The 10,792-nt window shown below is 43.8% G+C and overlaps 1 non-coding gene across 1 annotated transcript; it reads right to left on the reverse strand.

Moving 5' to 3' along the window:
- Window positions 1–4,740: 4,740 nt before the first annotated feature.
- On the reverse strand, window positions 4,741–4,877 carry LOC114811924. Its single transcript, XR_003759619.1, has one exon. It is a non-coding gene; the product is annotated as a small nucleolar RNA SNORA7 (small nucleolar RNA).
- Between the last annotated feature and the right edge of the window lie 5,915 nt (window positions 4,878–10,792).

The following is a 10,792-nucleotide window of genomic DNA, read 5'->3' on the forward strand; positions in this document are numbered from 1 at the left end:
AAATAATCCAGTTGGGATATTATGAGAGCTTGTACCAGCACGATAACAGTTTGGATGGAAAGGAAAGGGCGGATCTTGGCGATAATGTGAAGGTGAGACCGGCAGGTGTTGGTATCAGATTGGATGTGTGGGGTGAATGAGAGAGCAGAGTCAAGGATGACACCAAAGTCGAGGGCTTGTGAGATGGGAAGGATGGTAGTGCTGTCCACAGTGACAGGGAAGTCAAGTAAAGGATAGGGTTTGGGTGGGAAAATAAGGAGCTCGATTTTAGTCATTCAACCCACATATTCAAACAGTTACTAAATCCTGTCAGTTCCACCTTCACAACATCACTAAAGTCTGCCTTTCCTCTCCAACCATACTGCTAACCATATTAATACAATCACTCACCCTATCCCACTTGAATTACTGCATCAGCCTCTTGTCTTTCCCCTCTCCAGTCAATACTTCACTCTGCTGCCTGGATCATTTTCTAGAGAATCATTCTGGGCACATCACCCTATTCTTCAAAAAACTCCAGTGGTCGCCCATCCACCTCCATATCAAACAATCACTCCTCACCATTGACTTTAAAGCAGCCCATCACCTTGCCCCCTCCTACCTCACCTCGCTTCTCTCTTTCTACAACCCAGTCCCCACACTTCACTCTTCCAGTGGTCTCCTTCTCACTGTGTCTGGATCTCGCCTCTCTGTCCACCAACCCCTAGCCCACATCCTGCCTCTGCTCTGGAATGCACTCCCTTCTCTAATTTGACAGACAACCACTCTCCTCCACTTCAAAGCCTTATTGAGGGCACATCTCCTCCAAGGGGCCTTCCCAGACTAAGCCCTACTTTTCCTCATCTCCCACTCCCTTTTACGTTGCCCTGACTTGCTCCCTTTTTTCTTCCCAATCTCCCATCCCCAAAGCACTTCAGTATATATCTTTAATTTTATTTATTTGTATTTATGTCTGCCTCCCCCACTCTAGACTGTGAGCTTATTGTGGGCAGGGAATGTCACTGTTTATTTTTGTATTGTACTTTCCCAACCTCTTAGTGCAGTGCTCTGCACACAGTAAGCACTCAGTGAATATGATTGAATGAATGAAGGCAGCAAGTCAAGGAGACACAGAAGGGAGTAGGCGAAGAAGAAAGGAGGGCTTAGGAGAGATGTGCTTTCTGTAGGGCTTTGAAGTCGGGGGAGAGTAATTGTCAGATTTGAGGAGAGATTCAGTAGGTCCTCAATAAATATTGTTTGAGGTCTGTCCACTGTTGTGCTCTGGGGAAGTTAAATGTGTCTCTGGCAGTCTTCCCTTTGACCCTTCCGAAATCTGGCCCCTCTTCGAATGGGCTAATTCTCCTCCCTGGCATCTGTCAGTTGTATTGCCTCCACCCACCCCCCTGAGCCAAATGTCTGGCTCTGCGTGATGCCAGCAAGAACCTTTCTGCCAAAGGGGGAAAAGGTAACTGTGACATAAAACTCCTGGAGCAGAACCCAAAAGGAAGGACTTGCGATATAAGCAAGTCAGTCAGGTTTATTGAGAGCTATTGTGTGCCGAGAACTGACCTGTGTACTTGGGAGAACACAGTATAACAGGCACATTTCCAGCCCACAGCAAAAGCTAATAGTCATACCACTATCCCTGCGGATTCTGGTGAACTCCAGGTATATTTGTGGGTGAAAAGGTAAGCAAGAATGTCTTGAATTTGGAGGGAGCTTTTCAAATGTTTTCCAAAGTTCTTTCATATTAGTGATCCTATTTTTGTCCCTATAAAAACCCATCAGAGAGAGCTGGGGGTCTCAATCCATATTTTACAGATGAGAAAAAAAGGTCCAGAGAGCTGGACTGATTTTCTGGAGTCACAGAACTAACAGAACTGAAACTAGAAACCAGGTTTCCCGGCTCCCTGGACCGATGTTCTCTCCTGATACTTCTTTCATTTGTCCTCTGTTCTTCTGGCAAAGCCAAAGGCTTCGATTTATCTAGTTACAAGAGATTTGTCAATGATTCTGGAGTGGAGTGTCTAACCTGGAATAATTTGGTAGCCAGCTGTGGGTGGAGACATCGTGACCTAGCGGGAGGAGCATGGGACTGAGAGTTAGAAACCCAGGTTCTAATTCCAGCTTTGACAGCGACCTGCTCCGTGTCCTTGGACAAGTTACTTAGCAGCTTTGTTCCTTGATTCATCTATAGAATGGGCACATTATTTTTTGTAATGGTATTTGTTAAGCACTTACTACGGGCCAGGCATGGTACTAAACTCTGAAATAAATATAATCTAATTAGATTGGACACAGTCCATGTCCCATGAGAGGCTCAGAGTCTTAATCCCCATTTTACAGATGAGCTAACTGAGGCCCAGAGAAGTTAAGTGACTTGCCCAAGATCACACAGCAGAAATGTGATGGAGCTGGGATTAGGACCCAGGTTATATTATATTATTATATATTATATTATATATATATAATTCTATATTATATATATATATAGTATTGCTATACTATATTATAGGGAGCAGCGTGGCTCAGTGGAAAGAGCACGGGTTTAGGAGCCAGGAGTCATGGGTTCTAATCCTGGCTCCACCACCTGTCAGCTGTGTGACTTTGGGAAAGTCACTTCACTTCTTGGAGCCTCAGTTACCTCATCTATAAAATGGGGATTAAAACTGTGAGCCCCATGTGGGACAACCTGATCACCTTGTATCCCCCCAGCACTTAGAACAGTGCTTTGCACATAGTAAGTGCTTAACAAATACCACCATTATTATTATTATTATATTATAATATATTACACTGTTGTATTGTACTCTCCCAAGTGCAGCGTGGCTCAGTGGAAAGAGCACGGGCTTGGGAGTCGGATGACATGAGTTCGAATTCCGCTCTGCCACTTGTCAGCTGGGTGACTGTGGGCAAGTCACTTAACTTCTCTGTGCCTCAGTTACCTCATCTGTAAAATGGGGATTAACTGTGAGCCTCACGTGGGACAACCTGATCACCCTGTATCTACCCCAGCACTTAGAACAGTGCTCTGCACATAGTAAGTGCTTAACAAATACCAACATTATTATTATTAGTACAGTGCTCTGCACACAGTAAATGCTCAATAAATACAATTGATTGACTGACTGAGATTCTCTGATTCCCAGGGCTGTGTTCTCTCCACTAAGCCACGAGGCTCCTCTATTTTATTATATATATAGTATCATTATACTATATCATACTATTTTATTATATATATTATACCTGTCCTCCCTTCATCTTGGTTTGTGAGTCCCATGTGGGCAAGACATTAGGTCTGATCTGATTACTTCGTAGTTACCGTGGCCTTTGGAACCAAGTAAGTGCTTAATAAATCCCATAATTTTAATTATTTGGGAGGCCAGTTGTTAAAGTTTTTAGGAGAGGCCAATATCACTCCTGCACTTGCCCCTCCTCAGAACAGACTCCATCTTCCCCCCTGTAAAGATACCCATCACTCTATGTTGCTTTTCTCCTGGGTCTTCTTTCTTGCTAGGCTCATTCTGATGGCTTTCTGGCCTGGGACAGAGAAAGCATGTAGTTGAGAAGCAGCACAGCGTAGTGGATAGAGCACAAGTCTGGGAGTCAGAAGGTCATATGTTCTAATCTAGGTTCTGCCACTTATCTGCTGTGTGACATTAGGCAAGTCACTTCACTTCTCAGCATCTCAGTTACCTCATCTGTAAAACGGGGATTGAGACTGGGAGCCCCACCTGGGACAGGAGCCGTGTCCAAATCGATTTGCTTTTATCCACCCAGTGCTTAGTACAATGCCTGGCACATAGTAAGAGCTTAACAAATGACATAATTATTATTATTATTAGTCCTTCCTCACCTTCTCAATGGGCTTTAGAGCTTCCCCAGGAAAAGGAGGAACATGGAAGGGGGAGAGGAATGGGGAGGGGAAAAAGTTCTTATAGCACATCAACTAACCCCCAACCCACTTAGCTGATCTGACCCCACACAAGGAATTTCCTTGACAGAGAGGACTCAACTATCACTGGAAGATTTCCTCATCATATGACTCGGACCAGGCACCATCAGCATCCTACCTGCACCTATCTGAGGGAGACAGTATGGTTTGGTGGAAAGAGCTCAGGCCTGGGAGTCAGAAGACCTGGATTCGATCCCTGCTGTGTGATGTTGGGCAGGTCACCTAACTTCTCTGTGCCTTAGTTTCCTCATCTGTAAAATAAGGATTCAATACATATTCTCCTTCAATCTCACAATGTGAGTCCCATGAGGGACAGGGACCATGTCCAACCTGATAATCTTGTATCTATTCCAATACATGCTATAGTGCTTGGACCATAGTAATGCTTAACATATACCACATTTGTCATTATTATCTGCTGTTGATCTCTAGGAACATGCTAAACTTTTCCTCTAAACCAAAGCCCTGAATGACCTCATCTCTCTGACAATCCCCTCTGTCTTCTCTCTCTTTCTCTCACTCTCCTCATACTTGTTAAATATTTACTATGTGCCAGGCACTTTACTAACCATTGGGGTCTGGCCTTGACTTGTCTTTTGCTGTCATCTCCAACCCATAGCAAAACCATGGACACATTTCTCCCAGATCACCCCACCTCCATCTGCAAACATTCTGGTAGCATCCCCATAGAGTTTTCTCAGTAAAAATATGAAAATAGTTTAACATTGCCTCCTTCTGTGCAGTATACTTGAGTTTCCACCCTCGACTCTCTCCCACGCCGCTGCTGTCCAGCACAGGGAGTTTTGACTTGTAGCAGTTGGCCTTCCAGTCTCTAGCCACTGCCCAAGTTAGGAATGGAATGGGTAGGCCTCTGCTGACTCTCCCTCTCTTAATCGGAACTGATAGAGTATTGGAAACTCTCCAGGTGCGGTCCTGAGAGGGAAAACCTCTGGGGTAGATACAAGCTAACCAGGTTGTAAAAAATCCCTGTCCATAAGGACTCACAATCTTAATTCCCATTTTTCATATGAGGTAGCTGAGGCTCAGAGAAGTCAAGTGACTTGCCTAAGGTCACACAGCAGACACGTTGCGCCTCTTCTCCTTTTCTTCTCTCTCTCTCTCTCCCCTCTCTACCCCTCCCTCATGTCATTCTATTTTATTTTCTGCTCTGCTTTCCCAGTCTCTTCTCCTTGCTCCTTCTTCTCTCCACCTTCCCCTTCCCTCCCTGTCTCTCACTGGCCTACATTTTTAAATGCTTCCTGTCACTGTTAGACCACCATATTCAGTCAGAATATTGTTCAGATACTGGTCCTCATCCAAAGTGTTCTCATCCAAAGGAAATTGTTGTTAGAGGGAAATGGACCTTGTGAAGAGCCAAGTAACCTGCTTACGAGAGAAGATCATGAGACTCCTTGGAATCTTCAATTTTTCAATATAATCTATCAAAAACCCTGTTTGTTTCTAAAGACAAGCCCCGTGATCCCTGCCAGCTGTAACAGATGGCATGCAGAGGCAGGGGGAGGAGGCAGGACTCAATTTGATCTATTTGACTTTTTGACGGAGACTCTGGCCAAAGATTTGATTAGGGAAGAAATTAAAATGAATGTGAAAATGAAATTTGGAGATTATCTGTATGTTTAAACGATCCATCCTCTCTCTCCCCACAGGCAGCAATCTTCTTGACTAGAGTCTCCAGAACAAGTGTAACAGATACAATTAAAATGACAACAGATGCTACTCTGGTGTAGTATGCACTGTCCACAGTTTGTTTGTCTACACAAGGCCAGTAGCACAGCTCTCTCTCTTTCCATCTCCTTCCCCAAATAACCTAATGGTGCCTGATTCCCTACTCTCTGCCCTCCAACTCTTCACTCACACTATTACTCCAGCTTGGACTACTTCCCTCTCCTTCCACAAACTGACAGACTCCAGTGCTACCCATAGTCCTAAAATCCCACCCCTTCCAACAAAACTTTCTCAATTCATTTTCCAAACATCAAGCTCTTTCCATCCAACAGCTACCCCAGGCACTTTCACATTTATTTGTACTCATCCTTAGCACACATGCGCACACATCCACGCTCACACGTAGGGTGATTGGTAGGTGACCCATTAGAAAAAGCAATTCCTACTCTGCATTTCCTTTTGGAATCAACAACGTTCGGTGGCATTGTAATGCACTCGTCTTGGAGGGTCATGAAGTTTTGTTTGCCTCCATTTATAGAGCCTACTGTGGGAAGTTGTCCCAGTTCTGATTTGATCATTCCATTTAATGGAACGGGTTTTCCCTGGGTGCTCTGGCTTAGCCCAATTTGCCCCACTGTGGTGTTAGCAGTACACAAAAGAGATGGATGGTGGGCTAGGGTAACCAGGGGCACCAACTAAATAAAGTTAATGAAGCAGTATGGTGAAGCAGCATGACCTAGTGTATAGAACAAGGGTCTGGGAGTCAGAAGGACCTGGGCTGCTGTGTGACCTTGGGCAAGTCATTTAACTTCTCTGTGTCCCAGTTACCTCATCTGTAAAATGGGAACGGAGACTATGAGCCCCATGTGGGAAAGGGGCTACGTCCAACCAGAATATCCTGCATCTACCTCAACGTTTAGAACAGTGCTTGACAAGTAGTGAGGGCTTAACAAATTCTATTATTATTATTAATATTAATAAAGAAACAGTGATAAGTCTATTTAAACACACTGAACTGCAAAGATCAAGGGTAGCTAGATCATGCTCAGCTTCATAGTTTAGCAATGGGCAAATTATAGCTTGCTCAAATTTACCAAAAGATGACAGCAGATTGGGTTGTTCTGTTCATTCTATTTACTTTTCAGAGGCTGACTGCACAAAGACAAACCTACAGAAACAACTGGAACTAGTCCCTCCTGATAATCAAAGCTTCATCTCCCTCCTCAGGTCTGTTGTCTTTTCTGGTACATTTGGCTACAAAGGCATTCTAACACAGATTCCAACTTAGAATTTGCTAGTAGTATTCTCCAACCTCTGATTTTCATGGTTTACTTATGACCTGCTTTTTTCTTATGCTACTGAAATATCCAATCAGGAATTTAGAGACATGCACTTCTGCAAGATTAGGCAACTGTTTCTGGAAAAGTAAATCAAACTTTGAGCACATTTCCAATGTTCTTTTGAGACTCAAATGAGTACTCTCTGGTCACATGTCTCCACGATGCTGGCAGGAAGGATTTTTTTGCAATGCCCCTGCTAATGCCAGAATGTCTACACAGTCAAGTCAGTTAATCTAGAGGTCATAATTACCCAGAGTGTGGCAAAATGCTTGCTGGAGTTTTCTTGGAGATGGTGGCCATCTTGGCAGGCCCCATCTGGTTCTCTGATTGGGTAAAAAAAAAAATCTCACAAGCTTTTCCTTGATATTTCAAGTCATTTAGAGGTGGGTGGCGAGGAGGTAAGGGAAGGAATATGGGGGAGATAGAGAAAAGGAAAAGAGGGGAAGTGGAGAGAAAAGAGAGGGGTGAGAGAGAAGAAGGAAAAAGACAGGGGAGAAATAGAGTGAGAAATTGGGGAGGGGCCAAAGAACAGGGGGAGGAGAGGGAAAAGACAGAAGAAGGATTGAGAGGACGGGGGGACAGGAGAAAAGAAGGGGAGGAAAAAGAGGGCAGAAAAGGGAAGGAAGAGAAAGCTGGGGATAGGGGAAGATGGGAAGTAAATGGAGATGGTGGGAGGGGGAGATGGGTTGAAGGGGGAGGAAAAGAAAGGGGTGGGCTAACTTCTCAGCTTTCATCAGCTACCAAAAAAGTGGTACCAGATTTTCATTTAAAAAAAGAGCAAAGCCTTCCCAATCCAGTAGTAGCTAGATTTAGGATTTGTGGGATATTACTGCTCCAGTCTGTCATAGAATGACCAAATCACTGGCCCCTCGAAGTTGCATCAATGCCACCTTCAACCCTGTACTACCGGACCACTGGTCCCTTTGACAACAGACTTGCTTATATATCATCTGAGCTTGGCCCTGGATAGGGCTCCTTCAATCCTTGTTATGGACTGACCCTGTGGTCATGGAGTGCCCAAAGGAGCCTGAAAGAATTAGTGCAATTCTCAGGGCACAAGGTACTTGCTTAGTGAGTGTCAGAGACCCAATCTGTTGTGATGACATACTTCTTTAAGGTCAATAAACACAATGCAGAGGTCTCGGTAGTGTTTTCTGCACTTTTTCTGAATCAGCTATGCTGCAGAGATCGATATCCGCTGCTTTGTTTCTTGGTCTGAAGCCACATTTTTGATCTTGTGGGACTGAAGTTCCTACATAGATTTGATAGTCCAGATGTGGAAAAAAAGCTCATGGAAACTGTTGGTGTCATTACCTCACAGGAGGAGAGCATGATTCAAATGACACATTCATTACCATTTCAGCATGTTTTATCCTCAGAAGTCTCATTTCTTCCTTTTTTCCCTCCCATGAGCCAGTTGATAAATTCAGAAGGCAGAAGTCTACGTAGAGTTGTTCTCGAACTGGAAAGGGATCTGAATTGTGTTGGTGCACCCTTCCTTTACCTAATGATGATGACATTTGTTAAGCACTTTCTATGTGCCAAGCACTGTTCTAAGCACTGGGATAGGTACAAGGCTATCAGGTTGTCACACTTGGGGCTCACAGTCTTGATCCCCATTTTACAGATGAGGTAACTGAGGCACTGAGAAGTTAAGTGACTTGCCCAAAGTCACACAGCGGACAAGTGGCAGAGTTGGGATTCGAACCCATGACCTCTGACTCCCAAGCCTGGGCTCTTTCCACCAAGCCATGCTGCTTCTTATAGCTGTTTTTTTACACTGGCAAATAGGGATGATGGTAGTCATTAGGTGCTTACTCTGTGCCAACCGCTGTATTCATTCATTCATTCAATCGTATTTATTGAGTGCTTATTGTGTGCAGAGTACTGTACTAAGCGCTTGGAAAGTACTGTACTAGTCACTGCGGTAGCTTCAGGCTAATCACTTGGGACACACATGGGGCTCACAGTCATCATCAGCAGCAGCAGCAAGGGTATTTGAGTGTTCACTGTGTGCAGAGCACTGTATTAAGCACTTGGGAGACACACTTCTTACCTATAATGAGTTTACAGAATAGAGGAAGGAAACAGACATTAATATGAATAAATCATGTATTATATAGGATTTATAGCTATGTAAGTAAGTGCTGTGGCGATGAGGGAGGGTTGAACATCAAATGCCTCAAGGTCACAGATCCAAGCACAGAGATGACGCAGAAGGGAGAGGGAGCTGAGGAAAAGAGGATTTCATCAGGGAAAGCCTAGGTAGTAAACACCACTGGACATGAAAGATTTTCTGTCTTGGACCCTACCCAAGGTAGACGTTGAGATGGAGCTTCACAGTGTCTGCTGAGATGATTGCTTCATTCATTCAATCGTATTTATTAAGCATTTACTGTGTGCAGAGCACTATAGTAAGTCCTTGGGAATATACAGTATAGCAGACACATTCCTTAGACCTTAAGGTAATAATAATAATAATAATGGCATTTAATATTTAATAATTAATCATTTAATAAGACACTTCATCAGCTCTCTTCTTCCTACTTATTTATTCTGTTCCCCTCCTATGTTCCAGTTCACACACTTCTTCCCTCTTAAACTAGCCTACTCACTGAGCATCATTCTTGTGTCTCTCACTGCTGAACTCTTGCTAATACCTTGCTCTCGCATGGAAGAGGGCACTTTCAAAGCTCTTCTAAAATCACATCTCCTCCAGGAGGCCCTACTTCTCCTTCAGCTCTGAAAGGGCCTGGAAGTCATGGAGCCTGGGTTCTAATCCCAGCTCTGCCACTTGCCTGTTGTGAGATCTTGGGCAAGTCATTTAATTCTTCTGGCTTAGTGGAAAGAGCACGAGCTTGGGAGTGAGAGGTCACGATTTCTAATCCCAGCTCAGCCACTTGTCAGCTGTGTGACTTTGGGCAAGTCATTTAAGTTCTCTGTGCCTCAGTTACCTCAACTGTAAAATGGAGATTAAGGCTGTGAGACCCAAATGGGACAACCTGATTACCTTGTATCTAACCCAGTTCTTAAAGCAGTGCTTGACACATAGTAAGCACTTAACAAATACCATAATTATATTATTATTATTATTATCCTATCCCCATTTTACAGTTGAGAAAACTGAGGCATAGACAAGTCAAGAAATCTGTCTAAGGTCACATAACGGACAAAAGATTGTGCCAGTATTATAACCCAGGTCTCCTGACTCCCAGCCTTGTGTTCTTTCCACTATCTTTAAATTGGATTCTTAGTACCTGTTACAGCGCAATACTCAGTAACTGCTTGTTGACCGCTGGATTGATACAGTCCATTCTGATACAGTAGAAACCATAGCGGCTAACTTGGCAAGCCCCTACGGCTAGGTAATGATGGCAAAGTTCAGCATCAGCACCTTGATATGATCACTTTAGCCACCCCACGGCTAGGTAGTGACAGCACAGCTCAGCATCAGGACCTTGATGTGATCACTTTGGCTATAAAAGAGTCTACACATTAAAAAAAAAAAAACTTTGCATGCACTTTGTAATTGCATTCATTCAATCGTATTTATTGAGCGCTTACTGTGTGCAGAGTACTGTTGCTGTGTCCTCCCACACCAACACTCACACATCCTACTTGCTCAGTGCACTGGTCACCCTAGAAGGAATACAGCTGGCAGGGATGAGACACTGCAAACAGCACTGAGCATAACCTTAGCTCTACTATACATTCCTCTCCTCAGGTTTTCAATCCTAATGTCTCAGAACCAAAGCTCCTCTGTCATTCTCAATGGGTGACTGCACCATATTGTAATAATAATAATTATTATAATGATAATAATCATGATGGT

Source organism: Ornithorhynchus anatinus, chromosome 4 (genome assembly GCF_004115215.2).
Source record: "Ornithorhynchus anatinus isolate Pmale09 chromosome 4, mOrnAna1.pri.v4, whole genome shotgun sequence".
Classification (NCBI taxonomy): Eukaryota; Metazoa; Chordata; class Mammalia; order Monotremata; family Ornithorhynchidae; genus Ornithorhynchus; species Ornithorhynchus anatinus.